General features: G+C 45.0%; 1 long non-coding RNA gene across 4 annotated transcripts; it reads left to right on the top strand.

Annotated features, from left to right (window-relative positions):
• Positions 1-206: 206 nt before the first annotated feature.
• Positions 207-12,682, top strand: LOC140206959 (uncharacterized). 4 transcript variants are annotated; one of them, XR_011888440.1, is made up of 4 exons: positions 207-316; positions 3,327-3,494; positions 9,084-9,272; positions 11,880-12,682. It is a non-coding gene; the product is annotated as an uncharacterized lncRNA (long non-coding RNA). The 4 variants fall into 4 exon arrangements; XR_011888439.1 differs by having other exon boundaries at positions 11,877-12,682; XR_011888441.1 differs by having other exon boundaries at positions 9,084-9,211; positions 11,877-11,918.
• Positions 12,683-13,183: the final 501 nt, after the last annotated feature.

Here is a 13,183-nt window from a genome sequence, read left to right as displayed (position 1 = left end):
TCGAATACATTTAAGGATTTAAGGTGAGTAGTTGGTAGCTGGAGTCCCGGTCTGGGGTGGTAGACCGAACAAGTCACATGATCCCGTTTACACCCCCCCCCCCCCGTTTAACCGCAGATGGGCAGCATCTGCGCGACTGTTTCCGAGGCCTCGCCCTCCAGATGATATAATACTCACTTCGCGCAAGCTCACAGTGGCCGGGTGGGCTTCCTTTCCGTTCAGTGGTGAAGCCGCTCATTGGCGGGTTCTGGAGAGGGATCCTCGCCTCCTGGGTCGGAATCACTGTCCGCGGGCCGAACATATCACTTTCCCATCGGTGAGTATTGAGACCGATCCCGAGCGGGGAGATCTGATGTTGTCCGTGAGCCCCGAACTGAGCACCAATTAGTGCGCATGCGCCGGTCGTGCATGCAGCCTGGTACAGCCGCTCTGAAGTATTCTTTTTCTTTCTTCTTCTTACTTTTTAATTTACGTTATTTTTGTATTTTTTTCTCACGGTAACATGTCGAAGCTGCACCCTCTCTAACATGCTGGTAGAGAGAGTTTTATTTGGGTTTTCTTTAGCGCTGGAAATGGTTACATCCCGACACGCGGGACAGAAGCAAAGTCGCATTGTGTATTCCACGGACCAGCAAACCCCGGCCGGCTGAGCGAACAGAGCGGCGGTCACCCCTGCTGAAATCCGGAGGAAAACACACAGAGGATGCAGAGGGGGATCACAAAGCCGAGGAAAGAGGACCGGGTCGAGACAACAGAGACTTTTGGAGTCGAGGATTTCGGTGGGTAATACCGTTCCGGTTGACTGGAAGTGCACTGAGAGCGGTAAGCGTGAAGGAGTTGGGTGTTTACTGTTGTGGCTAACAACGGATGGTGCAATCCGGGGCATAGTACGATTGAGGAACGTGTTTGCAGACTGGATATTGGACTTTTTACTGTTGAACTTCGGCCACATTCCACCGTGATACAGCACTTGGCGGCACGGGAGGTCGTTCCTGCCTGGGGCCATCGAACATGCAGCTCCTCCCGTAGAGGGTCAGACACCCTGAGCCAAATAGACTGGTCCTGGACTTATTTTCCATCTGGCATAGTTTGCATTTTGTTGTTTGATTGTTAGGTTTTATGTATTGCTATATTTACGCTCTATTCTTGGTTGGTGCGGCTGTAACGAAACCAAATTTCCCTCGGGATTAATAAAGTATATCTATCTATCAATTACTCACTTAGTACCCAGTTATCTGGGCTTGTCAATAATGTGTCGACTTCACTGAATCTGCATTGAACGATCCAAACCAGGAGCCCAGGCTGTCTATTTCTGAAGAATTGAAATGGAACTCCCGCCAACAGATCACGTGAGGTTGTTTACGGCAGCTCTGCCCCGCCCTCTGCATTGTGACGCAAGATCACGTGGTGTGTGGTTGGTGGTGATGCTTCCTCCATGTTTTGGGGAATCAGAAGTTGGCCACTGAGTCCCGTTAACTTCCTCCAACTTGCCTCGCTTCCTGAGGCTCCTCGCATTTGTCCTCTGAGTTTATGGCTGTTGTGTTTTCTCCCTGATTTGGGTGAATGAAAAAAGCAGAACATCCCAGGTTGTGGGGATCTTTGATTTCACTGCCTGCTTTACCAAGGGTCTGGGAAGTCTTGGAGGGGGGGGGTGCGGGGAATGGTTTCTGTGATGTGCGGATCTGTGTCCAATAGACAATAGGTGCAGGAGTAGGCCATTCAGCCTTTCGAGCCAGCACCGCCATTCACTGTGATCATGGCTGATCATCCACAATCAGTATCCAGTTCCTGCCTTATCCCCACAACCTTTGATTCCAGTATCTTTAAGAGCTCAATCCATCTCTTTCTTGAAAGCATCCAGAGACTTGGCCTCCACAGCCTTCTGGGGCAGAGCATTCCATATATCCACCACTCTCTGGGTGAAAATGTTTTTCCTCAACTCTGTTCTAAATGGCCTACCCCTTATCCAAATTTCTCTGCCATTTCTCGCAGTCACGGGCAGAGTAGTTACCATGCAAAGCGTGAAGTGTCTGGATGGGAAACTTTCTGTGTTGTGTTGATAAAAATTTGGTGAGGGTCAAAGGGCATATGCCAAAGTTCTTGTCGTTTGTTCTAACTTAGTTATTTTAGGATATTTTACGCAGTGGTATGTGCTATTCATTCAGTATCTCTGTATTGCTGGAGGACCATCAGTGATTGTCCTTGATCCCTTCTCCCAGCTGGTTCCATCTGCCCATCTCTGCCCATCTTGTTCACCCTCTGTCCAGTCTCCAAACCCCCCACCCCCCATTCCTGCTTCAATGGTGTATATCAACAACCTGGGTCAACCTCAGTCCATCCTGTATCCCACCACCTCAATGTTATATATCACCAATCTTTCTTCTAACCTTTCTGTTCATTGTGAAGTGTTCTTTTGCACCTTCGGCCTCACTGAGTTATTTCCAGAATTGTTTTTTGTTAGCTGGAATGCCAGAGAGTCATCAGGTACCGGTTCTGTTGTGCATCGGTGTGGGAGTGCTAGTTTTTGAATTGTGACTGGCTGACACACTGCAGCATTTTATTGGCAGCAAAGAGTACTGGGAGAGTTGGTGCTTGGACTATAATCCTGTGATCAGCTTTCCAGGGATATGGAACTGTTGGTGTTTTGGTTTTGACTTTGGTTAGTACTCCTGCAGATGGGGCTGGATGGTCGTCCTTCTGCAATGAAGCAGAAGTTTCGAGCAGCTGGACATTGGTTGTGGGGAAATCCCGGATTGCACTACCCAGTGTGAGATGTGGGAACGATGTGTGAGTATGTCAGGATCAGTGAGTGGCAGGTTCAGCTGTGTGACTCTGTGAGTGGGGTCCTGGGATATCACAGTTTTTGACCCGGGTAAATTGGACCTGGGGATCGAGATGGCCAGATTTATGAGGTGTTGAGCGAGTATTTCTGGTCTGGGATCAGATGTTTGTTTCTGGAGTTCCTTTGGAAGCAATGACTGCTAATCTGAGTAAAGGATGAGTAACTTCATTGTTACAGGAGGGAGGCAGGAATATGGTGTTGGAATGACACTACTCAACCATGGTTGAGTGTCGGGGCAGACCAGATGGATCGAATCACCTAATTCTGTTCCTGTATCTTATGTCTTACCATGACAGAATGATGGCTCGTTCTTATCCCACAGCGTTTTGTGACGTGTGAGAGACAATAAAAGATTGCTCACTGAGATCATTATATTTACTTTCAATGTTTAAATTTCAGTGAGTTTTGTTCTTAGAAACATGAAGCAGAAATGTTTGGTTCTCAATTTTATTGTTAATGTGCTTCATTATCTTTCATGTTAAAGTCAGATCTGCAGTGAGAGATTTATTGGAAGAAAAACCCCAACTGGAAGCAAACCGCTTGTGAAGACGAGGAAACAGCAACAAGTGAACCAGCTCGAGGATTGAGAGCATCAACTGGAGAGAACCCATCTGACTCGGAGATTCCAGTGATTCAGTCAGGAGAAAGTTTGGTGAGTCTCATTTACTCAAACACTGGTCCTTTAGACATTACATAACCGTACAAAGGAAGATAGGAAACAGTTGGAGTGAGACTGAATGTGCCCAGAAGAAGTTATGCCTCTGTCAGACCCTGTTACAATCATTCCAGGTCTGATAATGTGTTTCCAGCAGCCCAGCCCAGCCCTTTAAAACCACTCCAATTCTGTGGAAGTTGAATCCTGATAAAGTCACTCAAAGACCGTATAAGTACAAACTCTTTATTCCAAGTACCCAGGGCTTACTCAGTTAGTCACTCAAACAGCAACAGTCTATGACTGTCCTGCCCTATCCATTAACTGACTAACAATTCCCCTTACACCACAGGTATATCCGTCCAGATACCCCCCACATGAGACAGGCTGGAGCCAAAGTTATTTACTACATGACAGCCCCTAAAGACAAATTACAAAATAGTCATAATGGCTTACACACACAGAACAGACTGAAGCTGTCCTATCTCTATGCATGAGTGCAGAAGGAGATAAGCATCCTGAAACCCCAGCTAGCGACCCTCAGGAAGAAATATGGCTCAGCATGGCTCAGCACATCTGTTGATCATCAGCAGTTTCTTTCTTAACAAAGTGTTAACCCTTTTACATACTTTATCACTCCCTCCATTTGATCATTACATGATAAACAAAATAGTAATTCTTTACAGAGAACACAACTGAGTACAGCACAGACTTATCAGTGGGTAAAAGCAGTGTACATCAGTAACTATAACAATGATATGTACAACTATTAGGCCATAATGCAATATCATGCCCCACATATTACCGAACAGGCCTTCAAAGACCACCAGTTCGACCCTTCGGTGAACCCGTGTAAATCCTGCCCTACTCTCTTGGTGCTGTCAGTTTCCTTGGCAGTGTGCTCGGAGAGGGATGTAATTTTAGACTTTTCAGGGATATAGGTGCAGCATTCTGTTTCAATAATAGCACAGGTTCTGTGAATATAATGTAATTTAATATACTGTGAATGTAATGCTTGGAGAATTTTGGCCAGTTGGCCCGTAGTTATGTACAATTCCAAATGCATAATGGGAGTCTGTGTGAACGTTTGAACATTAGTCTGTTGCTGGGATACAGGCACGAGTCAGAGTCAGAGCAATGAGCTCAGCCTTCTGGGCAGAGGCAGCTGCTTCAAAAGAGGCCTGCACAACCATCTCACCGTCCGTCACTATCACATTGTGCTCTTCCAGAGGGGTGGTACTCACGGTTGGAAGCATCCTTGCTTGTCAATTTCTAAATGGGTTGTTGTCCCCACCTGTCCCTTGGTAGGTTTTTGTTCCCATTTCTGATCTCCAGATAAAGACCACTCGCGTCCTGCTTCCCACTGAACGTAATCACCCTTAATATTAGTTCCCTTCGGGGTTGATCGGGTTCGGAAGCCGGGTCCCAATAATATGTCAAAGCTCGTTGCATTCGATTTTGGTCATTGTCAGGCCAATCCATATTATTGGTTTTAATCATGTTGGCTGACTTAGTTGGTAAGCATTGGAGCAGTAAGGCGTTAAACTGGGCGGACGGATTCCCACATTAAAGGCTTGGTCTCCTGTGAAAGTGCCTTAGCAGGCCACAAATCGCTCCCAATAGTCTGGTCCCGATTCCCCAGGCTGAGGTTCCCATTCTTGTACTTTAGTGATGTTTACGAGTTGCTGGAGAGCCCTTTCCAAAGCTTGAATAATCTGGTCTGTCTGTTCATTCTCATTATGGTTTCCTGCCTGAAACTCCTGATAGGTTTGGTATCTCAATTCTGCCTTCCATTTCCACCCCTCATCAGCTGACAGAATCATGCAGCAGAGACCGAATAAATCTTGCGGGGTCGCATTAAACACCTGTAGAGTACTGCGGACATACTGAGCAAACTGTGCTGGTCTTTCTTTCCTATGTGGGGCCTGATTCATGATCATTATCATTTCTTAAAGCTTCCAGGGTGCGTACACAGGAATCACTGAATCACTCCTGCTCGTGGATTGGGCAGCATTTGGGTGGGAAATTGTCTTTGTGGAGCCATTAACTCTGGGGTTTTATTGGATTCTTCCCTCCCTGTCTTGGAATAATCCTTTGTATTCCCTTTCTGGATCTCAGGCTATAGAGACCTCCCCTCCCCTGTCGCCGCTGTCTTACCCGAGTGGCCACTGTATCTGAGTACCCCGAGGATTGGGGTTCAGGGGCACTGGGTGCACTTGGCCCCTGGTAAGGTGGGGGTGTATGATGGGTGCCCACTCCTCATCACGGTCACTGTCCTCAAATCGGGTCGGAATGCCAGACATGGGTCCGGGATCCCTTGTTTCCCTGTCAGTTCGAACTTTAGACTGACGTTCCTGCCCTTCTCTCCTATGTAGGCCAGCCTTGGTTTGCTTACGTTGTTTTTCCTGCTCTCGTTTTCAGCGCCCATCCACCATTCACACTCCGGTTTTAGCGTCTCCCAACCTTTGGCGTTCCTTCTGCAGTACATATCTCTATCCTTTTCTCACATGCATTATTCCTCCAACTTGCTAATAATAAACTGTTCCTCTTTACATCTGCCTTTTCCTTCCATTCCCTTTTCAACAATTTCCACTTCTTTCCACAGTTCTTTTTCCATATCAAATTTACTGCTTGTTCTCGTGAGGTAATATCCCACCACAGTCTGCTTGGCAGTACCTATACTGGGATCCTATTTGTGACGCCAAATGTTGAAGTTAAATCTGAGTAAAACTTGAGAGACCAGCTTCTTATCGTCACCACAGTTTATTGTGCATTCTCCTGCAGGAGTTTGAGACCCAGTTGTCAAAGGGAAGGCACGTAAGCACTGCCACCATCTGACAAGAGGAATGAGTTAGTCAGGTTACAGCCATGTATTTATACATAGTAAGCCCCATACATTACTGTTGGTAGATGTTATTTGAACTGGTACAGCCACCATGTCTGTTGGTGCAAAACTTAACTAATTAGATAAGAGAGTTCATTAAATCAAGGTTTTAGTTACAGATGGATGTACCATCCAGTCGTTATCCGTTGTTCCCTTTGCAAGGCTCTGACTTAGTTACAGACAGATGTTCATTCCTGTCCTTATCGGCGAGTCCTCCTCCCTTTACTCAAACGAGGGTACAATGTATAATGTTATCAACTAATGAGGGTACAATGTATAATGTTATCATCTCTCAGTGTGTCTCTCTGCAAGCCGCAGAGAACTGGTAATGAGCCTGTCTTAGCTAACTGCTGATGACAGTTTACTTCAGTTCAACATTCCTGTTCAGTCCCAATTATTCTTTTAGCCAGAGGTTACCTAAGTTCAAAATGATTTTTTAGTATATCCTCAATTCCCCAGGAGGATTCAGGGAAAATATTTATGTCCAATACAGAAACTAGTGTTACCTGTGTGTATTGTGATGATACAAAAGTTGCTGGAGAATTCGCAAGTGGGAAGAAGTGGAATGATATTTGGAAATCTGACTTTTTTAAAGTGTAATTTAGCAAGAAAACCACAGATGGACAATGTGCAAAAGCTCTGGTGAGAAAATCCTTCATTACAGGTTACAAGCCTGCTACATAGGATGTGTGAGAGTGCAGATGAACTCGATGGAACCCAGACGAGATCAAAGTTCCTATCGACAGTGATTTGCTAGCTGTTAAAATGAATGTCTCTCTATATAAAATTCACTGTGCACATGTTGTCACTGGTTAAAAAAAATGCATAGTACAAGATTTATGTGCACACTGGTCATTACAAATTAAAGGGGACATTGCTGAGAAGGTGGGGAGACCTCCAGTGTCCCTGATGCCCTCACCTACAAGATGTGCATCTGAGAGGAGGCGAGAGCGGACCATGGGAGAAAAGGATGGAAAGGAGGAATCATAGGGAGATGATCGGCAGTGGGCAAGAGAGGAAGTAAGAGGGGAGACAGAACCGAGAGGGCAGGGTGTGGGTGGAAGTAAAAGTGGAGGTAGAAGTTAAGGATATCGATGTTCATGCCGTCAGCTTGGAAGCTACACAGATGTATTATGAGGTGCTGCTCCTCCAACCTGGGAATGCTATCATCGCGTCAGTCCAACAATGATCTGGCATGTTGGAATGGGAAGGGAGAGTGGACTAACCACCGGGAAATACGTTTTATTGTGGACGGAATGAATGTGCTTGACAAGGAGGTTTTCCACTGAGGTACAGAAGGCCGCACTGGGAGTGCTGGATACAGTAGATGAACCTGGCAGACCCACAGGCGAAGTGTTCCTCACCTGGACAGACTGTTGGTGATCCTGAATGGTGCTGAAGGAAGAGGTAACTAGGAACGTGTAGCACTTCCCTCGCTTTGCAAGCATACATTCCAGGAAATAGATTAGTGGGGGGAGACGAATGGACAAGGAAGGCAGAGAGTTGTGGCGGGGTGTAGGAAAAGATGTGTTTGATGATTGAAGATAAGAAAAATTGTGGAGGTGACTGGAATATGGAGTGAAGGCGGATTTTCAGGAAATAGAACAATTGGGTGTGAGATCGGCATCAATGGTGGTGGAAAGGAAACTGTATTCTTTGAAGAAGGAGGACATCTCTGACGACCTGGAAAGGAAAACCTCATCCTGTCAACAAATGTGGCGGAGACGAAGGAACTGAGGAAAAGAAATAGCTTTTTTACAGGTGTCAAGGTGGAAGGAGGTTTAGTCAAGATATCCGTGCAAATCGGTAGGTTTATAAGGAAAAAACGTGAGGGTGTTTTATGAGCCCTGCCATCCGCCACGGGCAGTGTCTTTCTCGGGTCAGCTGTCGCCTGAATGCACCCGGGTGGATGGTGGAGGGTTTTGCAGAGATGGTGAGTGCTGTAGAGGTCGGGGGGTTTACAGAAATGGGGTGCCTTAACTAACTTCCCACCATTGCTTGGTCTGTTATATGCCTTCTTTTTGGCTCTTATGTTAGCTTTGCCTTCTCTTTGGCCACAATTGTATCATTTTGTCTTTAGAATACTTCTTCCTCTTTGGTACATATGGTTTATCCTGTGCCTTCCGGATTGCTTCCAGAAATTCCAGCCATTCTGTCATCATCCCTGCCAGTGTTCTTTTCTAAAAAAAAAGGACAATTCTTCTCTCTGTAATTCTCTTTATTCTACGGTTATTCTGACACATCTCACTTTAGCTTCTCCTTCTCACATTTCAGGATGAATTCCCATATTTTAGGATCACTTGCCCCTGTGGTTCTTCACCTTAAGTATGCTAATTAATTCTTGTTCATTGCACATCACCCAGTTGAGAATAGCTGATCCCCAGCTGGGCTCAACCAGGAGCTGCTCTAAAAAGCCATCTTGTGGGCATTCTAGGAAACCCCCTCTTGGGATCCTGCGCCGACCTGATTTTCCCAATATATCTGCATGACTATCCCCATGACTCTTATAACATTGCTTTTTTGGCATGCACTTTCTTTCTCCCGTTCTAAGTTGCAGACAATATACTTACTACTGTTTGGGGGTCTCCAAAAAAATCAAGATCTTTTCACTCTTGCTATTCCTTAGTTCTATCCACGTTGACTCAACACATTCCAACACCATGTCAACTTTCTGATGATTTGATTTAACTTTTTTTTACCAACAGAGCCACAGCACCCTCTCTGCCTACCTGCATGTCCTTTTTGGAAACATACAAGAATATGGGACACAAGAGATACTGCAGATGCTGGAAGTCTTAAGCCATACTCACAATGTGCTGGAGGAGCTCAGCAGGTCAGGCAGCATCTATCGATGGGAATCACCGTTTTGGTCCAGGTATCCGGAATATTAACAGGTAAATAAAATAGAAAATAGGGCGAAAATTAAAAAAAGACAAAATTAACTTCAGGGCTTAATAAGATTTCCCAAGCTGATCTCCATGGCATAGCAAATATAACAAAGGCAATATACATCTTTGTTATACCCATTATTAGCGTTTTCTTTCAGCAAAATATCTTGGTCCCATTCCAATCTGGAAACTTCACAAATAAAAATAAGAACTTAAATGACATATTTAGAAAAGACTATTCACACTCAAACACATTTAGATTAATACCACTGAGATCATAGTCATAGTCATAGTCATACTTTATTGATCCTGAGGGAAATTGATTTTCGTTACAGTTGCCCCAACCAAGAATAGAGTATAAATACAGCAATATAAAACCGTAAATAATTAAATAGTAATATTTAAATTATACCAGGAAATAAGTCCAGGACCAGCCAATTGGCTCAGGGTGTCTGACCCTCCAAGGGAGGAGTTGTGAAGTTTGATGACCACAGGCAGGAATGACTTCCTATGGAGCTCTGTGCTGCATCTCGGTAGAATGAGTCTCTGGCTGAATGTACTCCTGTGCCCACCCAGTACATTATGCAGTGGATGGGAGACATTGTCCAAGATGGCATGCAACTTGCACAGCATCCTCTTTTCAGACACCACCGTGAGAGAGTCCAGTTCCATCCCCACAACATCAGTGACCTTACGAATGAGTTTTTTGATTCTGTTGGTGTCTGCTACCCTCAGCCTGCTGCCCCAGCTCACAACAGCAAACATGATAGCACTGGCCACCACAGACTCGTAGAACATCCTCAGCATCGTCCGGCAGATGTTAAAGGACCTCAGTCTGCTCAGGAAATAGAGACGTCTCTGACCCTTCTTGTAGACAGCCTCAGTGTTCTTTGACCAGTCCAGTTTATTGTCAATTCGTATCCCCAGGTATTTGCAATCCTCCACCATGTCCACACTGACCCCCTGGATGGAAACAGGGGTCACCGGTACCTTAGCTCTCCTCAGGTCTACCACCAGTTCCTTAGTCTTTTTCACATTAAGCTGCAGATAATTCTGCTCACACCATGTGACAAAGCTTTCTACCATAGCCCTGTACTCAGCCTCATCTCCCTTGCTGTTGCATCCGACTATGGCAGAGTCATCAGAAAACTTCTGAAGATGACAAGACTCTGTGCAGTAGTAGATCAGAAGGAGGAAGAGCTATAACAGACATTTAAAAAAATCAACCAACTACGTGATAATATTTCTAAAGTATATATTTTCATACAAAATAAAAAGGATTCAGCACTCCATGCAGGTATATGCAATTCTGATAAGAAATACAAACCAGAAAACTTAAATGAGAAGCCAACTCAGAAAAATGAATCATCACTATGGAAGAGCACGTTAACCGGTGGAATGAGTATGACCCTCCATGGGAGGCATCTCAATGATCTGAGCAGACTAGCTGGTGACAAGGAAGTATAGAGAGCCCGACTCAGAGTTGGAGACCTCTTCCCAGAAACAGGGTTTCCTTGGGGAAATACAGGTCAAGGTGGTTAACATTCTCAAACATTAAAAAAAAAATCTTCTGCTGTCCATCAATTTTCGATGATGACTGCTGCATGGGCAAGGTTGTATGGGAGACCGGCAGTTGCCCATGCTGCAAGTCTCCACTCTCCACGCCCCTGATGTTGTCTAAGGGAAGGGCACTAGGACTCATACAGCTTGGCACCAGTGTCGCCGCAGAGCAATGTGTGGTTAAGTGGCTTGCTCAAGGACACAACACGCTGCCCATATGAGGCTCGAACTAGCGGCCTTCAGATCACTAGACCGATGCCTTAACCACCATGCCATGTACCACACATATATCAAAACTACATAAAAGACAAACAGACAAGGCAATAAATGCAGAAAATGCCAAGAGAAGCCAGACACAATCCGACACATTTCCAGAATCCTGCAGCAGTTTAACCCAATCTGATTACTTACAAAGGTACAATCAAGTGGCAAACATCATTCACCAAAGACTTGCTTTAAAATACAAACTCATGAATGACCACCTAAACTTCATTAAGGTACCATAAATACAAGCCTGGTTCAGCTTTAGAGTCAAAATCTTACAAATTTTATGATAATAAATACATTGTTACATATAGGACAATCCATAATAACCATCCGGATATAATATTACAGGATAAACAAGCAGGAACAACTCCCTCAATAGATATAACCATCCCAACTCACACATGTTCCTCGAACAAAGGAGCACCTCACAACAAGCATTGCTTGTGTCATCAGTCAGACAACCAAATTGTTTTCTCTGTCAATCAGCTTCCAAATGTTGCTACGCTCTCATTCGTTGCCATGCCCCGCTGCTGATTCCCTTCTCCTCATCATACGTTCTTACCCTGACCATCGTCCAGAGCCCCAAACTCTGCCCTGTGCAGACCCGCCTCTGGTTTCTGACCCTGCTTTGTTGAACATCCAACTAATGGTTTCCCATTCTGCTTTCAGACTTTAGAGGACAGTGGTGTTTTCTAACAACCCTTTAGAAGCAGGGAAAATGACCCATGATGTGGAAATGAGCCGTGATTAAGGAGGTTAACTACCAATGTTATTCTTCCTCAGCAGAGAGATTAGAGGGACGAAGAACATCTCAGACAGAACTGCAGTCAGATCGACTTCTTCAGTCTGCAGAAAATTCAAGGGAAACCTCTTCACCCACAGAGTGGTGACTGTTTGGAACCCATCACCACAGGAAGAGTGAGAGGGGAACAACTGGGGAGGATTTAAAAGGACCGTTGTGGAACAGAATCACTGGCAGGGTCCAGCCGGCCTGAGTTGACTCTCTACTGTACACTAAATGTGTTATAAATTCACTAAGTACCATAGAGAGTGTTTAAAATAGGACTGATTTATTGGTCTCTTATCCAGAATATTAAACTCCAGTCCCATTAAAGGTGAATATGCAGCAGAAGAAACTCCTCCCATGCCCAGTGACCAGGGTGCAGAACTGGGTGTGGTGAGCAGTAGCAATAATTGCAGAGTTCAGCACCGACAGTCACTCTCGAAATTGCGTTCAGCAATGGTGATGGACAAATATCCGGCATGCAGCTTATTGAAATTTTCTACCCATTGTAAACCCGGTAGTGCGTCACAAGCTGTAAGGTTTCACTGCTAATGTAATGGCCTCTCTGTAACGTTTCACTGCTGAGGTAATGGTTTCTCTATAGCAGCAATGTTTAGGTTATGACTAGAGATAACAGGGTTTTGGAGTGCAGGCTATACCATGACAGAAGTGTTCTTTCTTGTGAGTCTGGAAGAGAGATTTTCATGGTCTTTTGTTGGGGAGAGATGAGAAGACATGAATGGAGAGAGTGGGCCCTTTTTTTTTGTTTACATCACTAACCATATAGTCAAAGTAAGAATTATAAGGCTCAATCGTTTAATCACAATATTGTGTACTGTTTGTTATTTCGGGGTACTGATTTGTAACAGGGGACACATCGCGCAGCATACACCCAAACGAGATTTCTTAAGTTTGGCTGGGCTGGGGGGCAATTACCCCCTATATTAACCTGCTAGCCAACCGATAGATAACTGAATGAATCCCTTCCCACATTCACAGCAGGTGAACGGCCTCTCCTCAGTGTGAACTTAATGATGCACATTTGGTTGATTTGGTTGAGAGAATCTCTTCCCAATGTCTGAGCAGGTGATCGGCCTCTCTCCAGTGTGAATTCTCTGGTGTCTCAGTAGATGAGATGACTGAGTGAATGCTTTCCCGCAGACTGAGCAGGTGAAAGGCTTTTCACCAGTGTGAACTCGATAATGTAGCTTCAGATTAAATGACCTAATGAATCCCTTCCCACAGAATGAGCAGGCGAACGGCCTCTCCCCTGTGTGAACTCGCTGATGTACCATCAGTTGAGATG

Source organism: Mobula birostris, chromosome 13 (assembly GCF_030028105.1).
Source record: "Mobula birostris isolate sMobBir1 chromosome 13, sMobBir1.hap1, whole genome shotgun sequence".
Lineage (NCBI taxonomy): Eukaryota > Metazoa > Chordata > Chondrichthyes > Myliobatiformes > Myliobatidae > Mobula > Mobula birostris.
This window is presented reverse-complemented; position numbering and strand designations above follow the sequence as displayed.